Raw genomic sequence first — 15388 nt, forward strand, 5'->3', positions numbered from 1 at the left:
CAAATAGCCCTAAAGAATTTAATGTGATAGTCACTTAATTCAGGCTATGCATATATTTTTTAAAGATTTTTAATATTTATTTGCTTGAGAGAGAGTGAGAAACAGCAAGAGAGCAGGAGAAGCAGACTCCCCGCTGAGCAGGGAACCCAACTCGGGGCTCAATCCCAGGACCCTGAAATCGTAACCTGAGCCAAAGGCAGACGCTTAACTGAATGAGCCACCCAGGCGCCCCCAGGCTATGAGTATTTCAAGAAAAAGTCCTATTCGGAATTCTTCATCTAGTGAAGATAAATTAAAATCAGAAAGTCAACTCTGTCACCTTAAAAATCCAGGAGCAGAAAAAAATTCCACAATCATGTGTAACACCATCCACAATAAATCACTTTCAATCCAGCCCTGAAAACTAATATATAGAGTAGGAAGAAAGCATTACAGAAAAATTTTGCTTTCATTAATCAAGCTGGAAAATAACAGGCCTTACAAGAATGCCCTTTAGGAAGACAATTCCTTGTAGTTTTAAGTCTACGGAAAATAATGCTACACTCAAAACACATGTTAAAACCATTACTGTAGACTAACTATCACTTTCAGTTGTCGGAAGATGAAAAATTGTCAAGAGCCACCCAAACTGTGAATCCTGGTTACAATGTTGCTCTTGGAAAATGTGTTACTGAAAAATTCTCCCCCTGAACTAATGTGCTCTTTCTGTATCTTGTACAGCAGACACCTGGATGCACAAACACATCCAGAAGGCCTTTGAGGGCTGACAGCCTGCTGGAGTAATGAGGAATTCATCCGTGTTTCTGCCTTTCTGTCGGGCCCAGAGAATTCTGAGTAACCAAGCTGACATGTCATGAGAATACAAGTGTTCCTTACATGGTATGTATCGTCTCCTCAGGGTAGACACCAAAATCCATGTTCGTATACCAAAATCTGAGATGCATACAGAAATTAAGAAATGATTTCATTATCTTGAAAGAAAAACACACTTTTTTTTTTTTTAAAGATTTTTATTTATTTATTTGTCAGAGAGAGAGAGAGAGAGAGCACAAGCAGGGGGAGCAGCAGAGGGATAGGGAGAAGCAGACTCCTCGCTGAGCAGGGAGCCGGATGTGCGGCTTGATCCCAGGACCCTGGGATCATGACCTGAGCCGAAGGCAGATGCTTAACAACTGAGCCACCCAGGCGTCCCAAAAAGCACACTATTTCAATGCCACATGCCTAGTTTTTCCTCAAGTGACTGCAGGAAGTAACAACTACAGTCAGAAATACCAGAAATTGAAAATTAAAGTGAGGGCAACCTCTGAAGTTTACTCCCGAAAATATTTAGAGAACGTCTGTGAGCAATAAACCAGGGTTTAGTTCGTGGGACTATGTCAATGAAATCACAACATCCCACGTACTGGGCAAATCCTCGAGTCTGGGAGAGGGAGGGAAGTCTTCACCCTCCAGAGCTACTATTAAGGAAAAAGGTGGAGACAACACTAACAGAAGTCCCTACGTTGGCAGGAGAGCCAAAAACACCTTGTCCCTCCGTAACCCCAACTGGAAGTAAACATCTCATTTCTCAAATGGGCAGCAAAGTGACCGTGGTTACAGAATAGCCAATAGCAGCCGGAGAAATTACTATTCCCGTACTATACTGTCAACCTTCTGAATTCTGACACCTAAAATGTTTAATTAAATACAAAGGCTTTTTTTTTTTCTTAAAGATTTTATTTATTTGAGAGAGAGAATGAGATAGAGAGAGCACATGAGAGGGGGGAGGGTCAGAGGGAGAAGCAGACCCCCTGCTGAGCAAGTAGCCCGATATGGGACTCGATCCCGGGACTCCAGGATCATGACCTGAGCCGAAGGCAGTCGCTTAACCAACTGAGCCACCCAGGCGCCCTACAAAGGCTTTTTTTAAAGAACAAAAACTTCAGACATTGTATCTTTATCCTAGAAGTTCACCCTACAACTGGCTTCAGTCTTAAGCAAACATTTAGTCATTTAGACATTTAGACAAAATCTGTATTTGGTGCTTTGTGCGTGTGCATGTGTAAAATAAAAGGATAGTAATAAATCTTTATGATTGTGTATAATAAAAGTGAAATAAGGATTCTTGATACAAAAGGTCTTGTTCTGTCCTGGGGAAAACAGTTGGGAGAGGGGCGCCTGGGTGGCTCAGTCGATTAAGCGTCTGCCTTCAGCTCAGGTCATGATCCTGGGGTCCCGGGATCGAGCCCCACATCGGGTTCCCTGCTCAGCGGGGAGCTTGCTTCTCCCTCTCCCACTACCCCTGCTTGTGTTCCCTCTCTCGCTAATAAATAAATAAAATCTTTAAAAAAAAAAAGAAAGAAAAAGAAAATAGTTGGGAGAACAGTATGTTGTTTTCAAATAATGGTGGAGAAATATGCATTCAATTATGAGAGAGGGAAGGAGAATGAGACAAAATATTATTAAAAGGGAAAAGAGTTTTTTCTGCCATCTTTCTGTGCGGCCATAACGGTGTGCATGAATGTCCTGGCAGATGCTCTCAAGAGCATTAACAATGCTGAAAAGAGAGGCAAACACCAGGTTCTTAGGCCGTGCTCCAAAGTCATCGTCCTGTTTCTCACTGATGATGAAGCATGGTTACATTGGCGAATTTGAAATCATTGATGATCACAGAGCTGGGAAAATTGCTGTGAACCTCACGGGCAGGTTAAACAAGTGTGGAGTGATCTGCCCCAGATTTGATGTACAACTGAAAGATCTAGAAAAATGGCAGAATAACCTTCTCCCGTCCCGCCAGTTTGGTTTCATTGTACTGACAACCTCAGCTGGCATCTTGGACCCTGAAGAAGCAAGACGAAAACACACAGGAGGGAAAATCCTGGGATTCTTTTTCTAGGGATGTAATACATATGTGCAAATAAAATGCCTCAATGGACCAAAAAAAAAAAAAAAAAAGGAAAATAAATTACAGTCAATTGATATTCGACAAGGGTGCCAAACAATTAAATGGGGAAAGAACAGTATTTTCAACAAGTGGTGCTGAGACAACTCAACATCCACATGCAAATGAATGAAATTGGAGCCCTACCTTACACCATACAGAGAAAATAACTCAAAATGCATCAAAGACATAAATGTAAGAATTAAAATGATAAAGTTCTTAGAAGAAAACGTAGGCATAAATATTAGCGGTCTTGAACTTGTCAACAGCTCCTCAGCTATGACACCAAAGTACAAGCAATTAAAATAAATAAATTAATTAATTAATTAATGGGACTTCATCAAAATGTCCAAGTTTTGTGCTTCCAAGGACCCCACTGACAAAGTCAAAAGACAAGCCACTAAATGGGAAAAATATTTGCAAATCATATACAAGGAACACATATCCAGACTGTATAAAGAATTCTTACAACACAAATAAAAAGACAACCCAATTTAAGAAATGGGCAAAGGACTTGAATACACATTTCTCCAATATACAAGTATATATATATGGCCAATAAGCACATGAAAATATGCTCAACATCACTAGTCATTAGGGAAATGCAAATCAAAACCACAACGAGATACCACCTCCCATCCATGTGGATGGCTACTATAAAAAAAACCCCAAAACAAGTGTTGGCAGGGATGTGAAGAATTTGGAACTGCTATACATTGCTGGTGGGCTTGTAAAATGGTGCAACCACATTAGAAACAGTTTAGTAGTTCCTCAAAATGTTGAACACAGAGTTACCATATGACACACCAATATCACTCCTACGTACATACCCAAGAAAAATGAAAACTATGTCCACACAAAAACTTATACATGAAGGTTTGGGGTTTATTCATAATAGCCAAAAGGCAAGAACAACCCAAATGTTCATCAACTGATGAACAGATAAATAAAATGTGATCTATCCAGTCAACGGAATATTATTCAGCCTTAAAAAGGAATAGAATTTTGATATGTGCAACAACACAGATAAGCCTTGAAAACATTCTGCTAATTGAGAGAAGCCAGTCACAAGAGACCACATATTGCATAATTTAATTTATATGGAATTTCCAAAATAGATAAATCTATGGAGACCGAAAGTAGATTAATGGTTGCCTAGGGCTGGGGGTGATGGCTAAAGGTTTCTTTTGGGGATGATGAAAATGTGCTAATGGTTTAGTATAGTTAACTATAGTAACAGCCATTAAACTGTACACATTAGACGGGTGAGTGGTATGGCATGTGAATTATATCTCAATTAAGCTGTTATCCAAAAGATGCAAAGAACTTCTATATTTATCAAGTAGAAAAAGAATAAGCTTGATTAAAAACATCAAAAATGGGGAAGAGAAAAAAGCAAAATAAAATAGGATGGGAGGAATAAAAAATCATGCCTGTTTATCATTACTTTAAATGTATACAGACTGAATTCTCCAACTAAATTAAAGTGCCTATACGGGGGGTTACATACCCATGCTGTTCAAGAAACGTACTTAAAATGGCAAAAGGGTTTGAAAAAAATGTACCAGGCGAGGAGACACCAGGCAAAAGAGGAAGCAGGAATGGCAAAATTAGTAGCAGACAAGTTGGATCTAAGGTTATAGGTACTAAGATGAAGAGGGACATTATTACAGACACAGTTTGGAGAGAAGATATAAAAGGTATAAGTAGGTATACATCTAACAATATGATACCTAAAGACTCTAAAAATGCAAGAACATGGTAAAATTTTAGCTCTTCAAATGGGAATGTCTACTAAAGAGGGAAAAACAAGGATACACAGAAAACAGAAAGACACCCTTACTTCCCTCAAAAAACATACATTTTTTTCTTACACCTATGAAATGCCACATTTGTAAAGATTAATTACATACTTGGCAACAAAGAAAACCTTTACAAGCCTTCCAAATTAAAGATTTAAAGGACAGTTCTTTGTTCACAATCCAGTAAAATCAGAATTAAATAACTAGGTAACAAAAAATCGTAACTACATAGAAATGAAGAAATATACTCTTTGATCAAAGAAGAAATCAAAAAAAGTACTGAAGAAAATCTTGAAAGCAATGGAAAGGAGATTTTTTTCATACCAAAACTTACAGAAGACACCAGAAGTTATACTCTAAGGAGATTTTAGTGTCAACTGCTTTCAATTTCAAACATTTTTTTTAATAAAAGAAACTCTGTACTCATTTAAACCCATCAGAAAAGGACAGTTCAATAAATCAAAAGAAAGGAAGTAATTATAATACAGATAAAATTTAAAACTAATAAAAAATACAAGAGGGACAAATAAACTCAAAGTGTTTCTTTGAAAAGACTAATAATAAAAGACTTCACATGTCCTATTAAGGATAAGAGAGAGGGAAAATGTGGGGGGGATGTGGGGAGAGAGGGGAAGCAGCAGTAGAGAGGGGAAGGAGGAGGAGAGAGGGGGGTTTCAGGGAGTAGGGGAGAAAGAGAGAGAGATGCAAAACAGAGAAGCACTGGGAACAGAGATATAAAAGCAAATGCATAATATAAAACAAATAAAAGAATCATTAAACTGTGAGGCATTTTATGTTAACCAATTTGATAACCTAGAAGAAATGATGATTTCCTAGAAAAACAAAATCATCAAAATGATTCAAGAAGCGGAAAATTCAGAAATACCAAGACCAGACAGCTTTGCAGCTGAATAACCCATCATTCTACTGTTAAATGGCAACAGGCAATTAAAAAATAATAAGCCAATTCATTTTATAAAGCATAATATTAATACCCAAACCTGTGAGGGATGAGAGGAGAAACTATTAACGAATCTGGCTTATGACAGATTAGTTACAGAAACTGAACTCATGTTAGCAAATAACAGAAGTCAGCCATCTACCAAAGGGACATATCCTGAGACCAACTTGGATTTATTCCAGGAAAATACAGGGAGCTCAAGACCAGAAAATCAGTAAGATTTACCTCATCACTAAATTAACTGTGAAAAACCTCTAAGACCGTAACAATAAATGCATTTGATAAAAACAAAGGCATCTGAGCAGCAATTCCTTATATAAAAATTAAGAGAAGAACAGAAGGAAGTTATTCATGAAGTATTATTAAACGAGAAGCACTTGATCAAGAGGTAGATAAAATGAGCCCATATTCATTAAACAATGACAAAACCCGTGCATGCGTGGGTATGGACAAACGTGTTCATGGATGAGCACCAAGTTGTCAACAGGGATTACAGGGACAAAGGCAGCAGTGAGGAGGAGAATTTTAACAAAATGGGAAGAAGGTAAAACAAGGACTGCAGTTAAAAATGGTGTATGATACCAATGCATGCAAATAAGACTGGATACTTTCATGTGTATAATTTTTAAAACACTGCACACAGTATTAGAATTACCAAGAAAAAAGGTACTCTTGTTTTCAACTCCACAGCCTTCACGGGCTTTCCCAGTACCAACATGCCCGGGAAGATACTCTGCTGGTGACATTACATTTTCGTTGTACTCCTTAATGAACATGGTAATCAGCCCACGGGCTACAGGTCAGAACTCAGGCATGGCCACGTCCATCCCAACCAGAGCCAAACTTCCGGCTTCCATTCTGTCTCTGGAGGGGGTTGGGGGGGCACTTGGAGCTGTTAAGGAGCAGGGATTTGAGCAGTCCTTTGGTTTCCCCTGGAGCCATCTGCATCCATCATGTTTACCATGGCTCTACAGAAGTGTCAGGGCTTGGCTCCCCCTGAGTGTTCCCTCAGCTCCTAGGACATCCTTCTTATGAGAGCACCTATTACTCAGCGTCACGATGATCTGAGGGCCACCTGTGTTCATCAGACTCCATGCTGGCTGAGCTGGAACTCTTTCTTGTTAACTTCTCAAGTCAGAGTTTCTAATGCAGCGCCAGGCACATCGTAAGCACTGTCAGTATCTGCCAAATGAATGAAATGTATTCAAAACATGGTATGAAGTCTGCATTCTGAAACTTCTTTTTGGAGCCGTTTGCTTTAGTTTCCCGGGAGATTTAAAAATCTTCCAACCTTGCTGCCAATAACCTGATGGGGTGAAGGAATGTTGGCATGCCCCATTGGGCATGTGACTCTGGTTGGTCCTTTGGCAGCAGGGACATCAGGGATGTTGATACCACTCTTCCAAACCCAGCAAGATGGTGGAAGGGGTAGGTTGCGGAGTGCCTCCTGTGACTGACCCTGTGTGACATCACCCGGTGCCTGCAGCTGCCCTCTGGGAAGTGTCACTTTAGAAGCAGGGCTGGGATGGGCACCCGAGCATGTGTCTACAAAGCCCTGGGCACCACATCACAATGCCTTCCCGAGAAAGAGAATCAAAGACAGTTGCAGATCTTCATTCCTTCCCACCAAAGTTATCTCACACACCATCTTCAGAAGTTTGGGCAGGGGGCACCTGGGTGGCTCAGTCGGTTAAGCATCTGCCTTCAGCTCACGCCATGATCCCAGGGGTCCTGGGATCGAGCCCCACATCATACTCTCTGCTAAGCAGGGAGCCTGCTTCTCCTTCTCCCTCTGCCATTCCCCCCACTTGTGCTCTCTGGCTCTCTCTCTCTGCCAAATAGATGAATAAAATCTTAAAAAAAAAAAAAAAAAGTTTGGGTCATACTCTTTAGCCATTCCGGTTTCCCTGGGGTAATTTGCCATCTCCCTGAATTTATCTGCATCTTTCCCAGAAACTATTTCTTATCTGCCAGCCTTCTTGAAGATAATGAGTCTATAAATTTTCGATAGATAGTGTGAACTTACGCTTGCTAATATTTGCATAACATGCACCTCTTTCAATCTTAAACAAAAGCTTCTCACTGCAATGGTCTCTGATCTCCAATTAGGTTCTGTTCCAGGATCCCACTGGAATTCTGCGTGCATGTCCCCTAAGATGCCATAAATTGTGGTCCACCTTCCCAGCCAGCCAAGGAAAACACATTGGAAATCCTGCTGAAATATTAGTAAGAGCCAACGAAAGGGAACATGTTTATCTACCTCAAATGCTGGGACCTGAGGAAAGCAAGTTTCATGAGAGGCAAAAGAGGAAGGAGCTGTGGATTGTTTTTTATGTGACTCTGGAGTGGAGATCTGCTCACTCACAGAATCTCAGAATCGTCACATAGGACACCCCGCCCCCCCAAAGTCAGCTGGGGATTCTCAGGAAAACTTAAATTGAATATGTTACATGTTCTCCACCTTCCCCAAACGCAGGAGGAACATCTATAAGCAAGACTCTCACCACTCTTTAGACAATTCCACTGATTTACATTTTTTCTTTCCAGAAAATCATCCTTTATCCCAATCCCTGATCTTCTCTTTGTAAGTTTCCTAAACAAGAAAACAGGTGTCCTCCCTCTCCAATGCCATCCAAAATAATTCAATTTTTAATCGCTTTTGTCATGGACGCTTTTGGGCGGCTTTGAAATGTCAGAATTTGACCTATCCGTGTCCTCTTCACCATCTTGGAAAGGATGGGGCACTTCTCAGAGGCCTCAGTCACCTGCGCCTGGGGTCACTCTCCCCTCCTGACCTGGGTTCCAGCTGAAGGCCCTTGACATTAGAGTATGAGGTGGATTCTCAGTCTGTGGTGCCTCACAGGGCGCCTCAGGAACTGAGGGGCTGCTAAGGGGCTGGAGGCACCTGGGGGTGGCTTCAAAGACAGTGCCCACTTTCCACTGGCTGATAATATGTACCCTGGGTTTGTCCTAAGGTTCCTGGTTGCTAAAAAGTTTTGAAAATCTTCTAAGTAGCACAATATCGATCATGTGCATTTTGGCCACACAGGACAAAAGCTTAAAGGAAGAAAGATAAAGCTACCTGTAATGAACCACCAGCTCTGTGCTTCCCCACACATCTTTACTGATTCTCAGAACTCTGGGAAGGAGCTCCTACATAGATGATGGACTCTGCTGAGCCACTTACCCAAAATCACAGGATAAGCACAGGGCACAGCCCAGGCCTTCTGCCCCGGATCCTCTCCAGCCATAAACTGACCACCAAGCCCCTTTCAAGCCATCTACAGCCTCAAACCATCGTTGTGCAATTAAACACCTGCATCTAGAACGCCCTATGCACATTGCTTACCTGCATTATCTTACCTGTCCGCTCCCAAAGTTGCTGTGGGAATTTCCCCGAGAGAAACAAAGAATTCATTTTTATTCTCCGGGTTGTTTTCCATGGTTTCCCCTCATGAATCCTCACAGAGTGATTCGGCATGTGGCCCTACTGATCTGAATCTGCTTTTCCCCCATCAATCCTCTTTTCTTTAGCGTCTGTGCCAGTTAAGCTGGCTGTTCTAACAACGCCCCCCCCAAATGTATGATGAATCGAACAAGAAAGAAGTTCATTTCTTGCCGACATAAATTTAGTTCACGATAAATATGATTGATGTGGGGCGCGTGGGTGGCTCAGTTGTTAAGTGTCTACCTTCGGTTCAGGTCATGATCCCAGGGTCCTGGGATCAAGCCCCGCCTCGGGCTCCCTGCTCCACGGGAAGCCTGCTTCTCCCTCTCCCACTCCCCTGCTTGTGTTCCTGCTCTCACTCTCTCTCTGTGTCAAATAAATAAATAAATTAAATAAAATAAAATCTTAAAAAAAAAAATATGACTGATGTGTGAGTGGCTTTTCTCCAAACGGTGATTTAGATACAAGGTCCCCCAACATCTCTGACGTGTGGCTCAGAGGAGCCTCCACATGGCCAGGCCTGAGAGTGGAGTCCACACTTTAGCTCATTTTCCACTGTCCTGAATCCAGGCGGCATCCCCGTCTCACTGCAAGGGGTGCTGGGAAACAAGGAGCAGCCGCTGCTTGGGAAGACAGGCAACAGGCAAAACAGATTTGGAGAATGACACTGGTCTTCAAGGGCCCCTTGCAAGGGACTTATCATTAATTAGTTGATCTGACCAGCATATACCGTGTTCCATACTCACGCTCTAAGTATGAAGCTTCCTTGTCCCCTAATCAAAGGAACTAGTTCACCCGAGGTCACTTAACCTCTCTGTGACTCAGTTTCCTTATGTTAAAAATAGGGATAATACCTCACAAGATTGTTTTGAGGATTACACACATTACAAAGTGCTTAGGGGCGCCTGGGTGGCTCAGTCAGTTAAACGTCTAACTTTGGCTTAGGTCATGATCTCAGGGTCCTGGGGTCGAGTCCCGCATCGGGCTCCCTGCTCAGTGGGGAGTCTGCTTCTCCCTCTCCCTCCCTCTGCCCCTCCCCCTGCCTGTGCCCTCTCTTTCTCTCTAATAAATAAAATCTTAAAAAAAAAAAAAAAAGGAAGTGCTTGGAACACTATCTGGCACAAAGTACTTGACATACAAGCACCTGTTAAATAAAGGGGTGCAAGAAGCTGGCTCCCCTGCAAGTTTCTAATAGACTCCTGTCAGGGGGTCTCTAGCTCTTAGGAGGTGGGCAGGTTGCAGGAGCCCAATGCTTGGACAGTTCCTCCGAGGCCAAGTTCAGTTTTCTACACAGGACAGAAAACCCTGCAAAATACATTCCAGACTTGCTTCAGTGCCTTCCTAGTAAGGAATCCGTTCCCCCCAAGAGCTGCCCCAACCTCTCTTCCACTATTTGGGATGTAGAAAATGCTTAGCTCCTTTTAGACATTTCTTTATTGGTGCTGATTCCCATCCTCACTTTTAACAATCTAGCTCTGTGTCCATCTATTCTTCTGTTCATTCCTTTATTCAACAAACATTGAGAACTCACCATGTCCTAACTGTGAGCAAGACATCCAAGGTCTCACCCTACATGGGAAATGTATTAGCTCATGTGGCTGCAAAGAGGGACAGGGAGAAGGTAGTGATTTTATATTCTTGGAGACAGTGACATCCGAACCAAGACCAAACTAACAAGCAAGGGCTTCCATGAAGAACATTCCAGGTACAGGCCCTGCAGGCACGAAGGCTCTGAGATGAATAGATTTTGTGTTGATGGCAGGACAGGGGACAAAAGGGGACACTGGAAATTAAGGCTATGGAGGAGGCCTTGCGAAGGACTCTGGAATTCCCTTTGGCTTCAGTTGGAAGGTTTAAGCAGAAAAGTCAGTGGATGGGCTTATGTTTGTAAAGATCGCTCTTATTCCACAGAAGAAATGGGGATGGGGCGGGAGTGTCAACAAGACTAGAAGCTGGAAATCGAAGCAGATGAAGTTTCCAATATCCTGGTCAAGGAGTGATGTTGTCCCAGTTAGAGTGTAAAGATTTGCAGTTCTAAACTTTTTAGTAAAGCGATTTATTAAACATACAGCTAAATATGGCCTGAGGTTCCTACTTTTGTAACAATTCTTTCTGAAAGTCACAAAGCAGAAAGGGGCTCTCTGTACCATGTGCCAATCTAGGTGGAGCATCAGCTCTATGTCACAGGATGTTTTAGGGAACCTGTTACTCTTGTAGTACATCCCTCCCACCCCAAGGTAATACCGTGCTTCCTCCCGCCAACACAAGTTGAGTTGTCCCTTTCCCTCTGCCTTCCTTCAAGGGAAGACCTCAGGGCTTCTCCACAGATTTCACCCTCTCTAAGTTCATATTTCTCACCAAACCTGCCAAATCCCCCCCTGTGTGGGCTCCAGCATTTGCAGGTAACATCTATATCCACGCCTGAACTTGGGAGCTCAGATTCCAGCTACAGTTACTTGCAATATGATAACAATTACATCATGTCACATTTCAGGACATTTTCACTGAGAAGGCTTCAGGTCAGGATGCTCAGTTTAGGAAAAGAGTGGGGCCGCACATGGGCCAAGTGGCATACCTTCTCCCCTCCTGGCCTTTGTCCAAGTTTGAGATGCCCTGTTCCTTCCTCTTCACCTGACTAATCTTTATTTGTTCTTCAAGATGCAGCTTAGGGGCCGCCTCCATCAAAGGTGCTGCTTCTTCCCCAACCCAGCTGGATCAGGTGGTGCACCTCCGGAATCCCATATAAATCCATGTTTACCGGATCACACTGTTTGCCAGAGACTCTTCCTCCTTTTCTTCACTTTGTCTCTCCTGTTGGACCCCAGGAGACAGGTCTTATTTATCATTTTATCCCAGCAGGGTTCAATATGTTTGCTGAATTAATACATGGCACGTCTCGTACATCGCTGGTGGGTGTATACACTGGAACACTGTTTGGCAGTATGTAATAAACCAGTAGTTCTTGGGGCACCAGGGGGCTCAGTTGGCTAAGCGTGTCTGCCTTCGACTAGGGTCATGATTCCAGGGTCCTGGGATCGAGCCCCGCATCGGGCTCCCTGCTCAGTGGGGAGTCTGCTTCTCCCTCTTCCTCTGCCTCTCCCCTCTGCTCGTGCTCTCTCTCAAATAAATAAATAAATCTTTTCAAAAAATAAATTAAAAAAAAATAAAGCAGTGGTTCTCAACTGCAGGTGATATGGCAATGCCCGGAGAAATGTTTGGTTGCCGTAACTAGAGGGAAGGGTGCCACCGGGCATTCAGTGGGTAGGGGCCAGGGATGCTGCTAAACATCTGGCAATGCACAACACAGGCCTCCCCGCAAAACGTCATCCAGCCCGTAAGGACAACAGTGCCGAGGGTGAGACCTGCATCTAATCTATGACCCCGCAAACCTACTCCTGGGTTTATGTGCTCTACGGAAATGACGTATACGTCCATCAAAAACACAAGAATGTCAGAAGCAGCTCTACCCAGAGAAGCCCCAACTGGACACAATGTAAAACACCATTAACAGGATAATGGATAACCAACTACAGTACTTATATAGTGGAATACTACACGCGATACAAAATTAAAGACTGTGACGTGCAATAATAAGATATATTGATGAACTGAACCACCAGACCAAAGGAACAGGCAAACTTAATTGATGGTTGATGGAATAGAAGTCGGAATAATGATCACCCCTGGAGGCAGAGAGTAACTGACTGGGAAGGAGCAGGAGGGAATCTTTGGGGTGCTGGGAACGTTCCTGATCTTCATCTGGGTCTCAGTTGTACGCACTGAGCTGTGCACTATGACTCACGCGCTCTGTGTGTGTTACACCTCAACAAGCTTTATTAAATGCAACGGTCCTCTAAGAGCACCCTACCAGCAGGGATCACGCACTGGAGTGGGTCCTCTAAGTAAGACCTTCTAAGCCTTTTTGGTATACTGCCAGCAGGAGTGTGCATTTCTGGAAGGCTATTTCACCACAGATATCAAAAACCTTACAGTGTGTCCTTAATTCAATTCTGTTTTGGTCATTTTATGCTAAGGAATGTGCTGAGGATGTGCACACAAACTTAAGCTTCAAGAATATTTATCGTAGCATAATAAATATAAGGGGGAGGGGGCAATGAACTCAACACCCACCCAGAGGGAACTGTGTAATATCATGGACTTATTAAAATTGACACTTCAAAATTTAAATGGAAAACATTTACAATATATTAATTACAATTAAAAAGCAGGTCACCCAACAAGATGTAATCTAAGATACATGAACGATGTACTCAATATAATTAACTATGATTATCTAGGGTAATGAGAGATTATGGGATTTCTTAAAATTTTATCATTTTTCCCCTAAAATGTACATATATAACTTGTTAATAAGAAAAAATATATACAATCACACTTCTTAAAAATAAAGGTGAATTTTCTACTTTAAAACTGAGTACCAGACCCCATACAACCCCCAGATTCCCAATGTATTCAAAGCCCTGCTACCTGCAGAAACACTCTAAACTCTCATCACAATGGCTGAGAGGTAGCAGGGATTAAATAAAGAGATAAAATTCTAGATTTTCTGTCTCCTATCTGACTGTGGGGACTGGTTACACAAATCCATACTTGCCTTAAACCGCACAGAATTGCATATCGCCCCCAAAAAAGTTAAAAGCAATTCCATGTAAAAATATGAAAGTATTCCTGACTGAAAAAGGTTTTAGATGCTGTAAAGAAAAAAATAAAAAGGCACAACCTTCCTTGAACGATCAAGTCTGCCTAGTTAGAAGGCTACCACTTCATCAGGTAATCTCATCGCCCGAGACCCTGACTGAAAAGACCTATCTGTGTTTCTCTGTAAAGTGGAGGTGATACGGGCTCTCTCAGAGTACTCTTGAAGGTTCGGCACGATGAGGAAAAGCATGCTATGAATGGGGACTGCTGGTTATAATCAGCGTCATGCCCACCCCCTGAACAAAACCTCTCTCCAGGAAGCTCCCTTCTCTGAATTCTGTGTGGTGGGGGCACATGCTTGATTATTATGCAGCACTGCATAAGATGTACCTTGTAGGTCGCCCAGACTCCCAGTTCCTCCTGGAGCCACCGAACGTGGTACAGAGCTAAAAGTGCAGCTGCTTATCCTGGACGACAACGACAGGGGCCCAGGTACCTCCACTCACAAATCCATTATCAGAGTATCCGTTTAACTCTGGCTTTAAGAGAAAGATTTTTCTCCTCTTACTTGTTAGTCAAAAAAGACTTCAGGCCAAATAAATCAACAACAAACTCTAAGATAAAACATTTCACAATGTTAATTTTCAGAGCCCTGTGGTCTTCTCCAGCTTCTCAAGGTCATACCTCCCGAGGGTTCCTGACACGTACACATGTACACAGAGAACACACTCCTGTGAAGTCCAACCTCTAATAGAAAGAGCAAACAGCTCAGATCCCAGCCAGCCATGACAAAGGACCGACAAAGCCGAACACAAGGGAGCCCCTGAGCATCTGTGAATCTGCCTGTTCCTTTGCCTCCTCAGAGAGAACGAATCACAAGACTGCTCAGAATAAGAAACCAAAAGGGCAGAAGCCCAAAAAGCAGCCAGCCTGAATTTCATGCTGCTTCCAAAGAGTGAGCTTGCATGCTGTGTCAGTTATTTGCACAGTGGGCAGGCGAGGCTGACAGCTTGAGGGGGCTATTTTAGAGGGAGAGCTGCAAGTCTGATGAGAAGGTTCTGGGCCCTGGGCTCCCAGCAAGCATCTCCAGCTCCCAGGCTGACCCCCCATTCACACAGGGTTTAAGAGCCCGTCAGCCAGCCCTGCAAGCACGGTCTTTGTATTTAAACTATCTCAAGGGGACCCATATCTCCAGGTACAACCAGAACCCAGGGAGGAGAAAGAAGGGGGTGAAGGAGAGGACTGCTCCACCAATAACTGTTGGCTGCACTTCTGGAGCTCCTGATCCAGGAAGCTAAATACATGAACAAAACAGAAGGAAGAGTCTGGGAAGACTAGAAGAACAGCTAGCGGAGGAGTCTCAACCTGAACCACAGAAATGCCTCTGCCTCTCTGCCCTCCTCCGCTCAGCTGGGCACCAAGTACCTCCCTACTGTGTGCACTCCAAATGCAGATCAAAGCTCAGTGGTGCCCAATGCCTCCACCTCTCTCATGCACAGGGACTCCAGGTCATCGGAGGGCTCCCAGACAGCAGCTGTAATCTCTAATTTAAAAACAAAAAACCCCCCCAAAAGCCCCAACCAGCCCAAACCAGCACA

The 15388-nt window shown here is 43.0% G+C and overlaps 1 pseudogene; it reads left to right on the top strand.

The window, feature by feature from the left end:
• Positions 1–2488: 2488 nt before the first annotated feature.
• On the top strand, positions 2489–2928 carry LOC102733130 (small ribosomal subunit protein uS8 pseudogene; annotated as a pseudogene).
• The last annotated feature ends 12460 nt before the right edge of the window (positions 2929–15388 follow it).

This window comes from Leptonychotes weddellii, chromosome 6 (assembly GCF_054177405.1).
Source record: "Leptonychotes weddellii isolate Sample4059 chromosome 6, ASM5417740v2, whole genome shotgun sequence".
Lineage (NCBI taxonomy): Eukaryota > Metazoa > Chordata > Mammalia > Carnivora > Phocidae > Leptonychotes > Leptonychotes weddellii.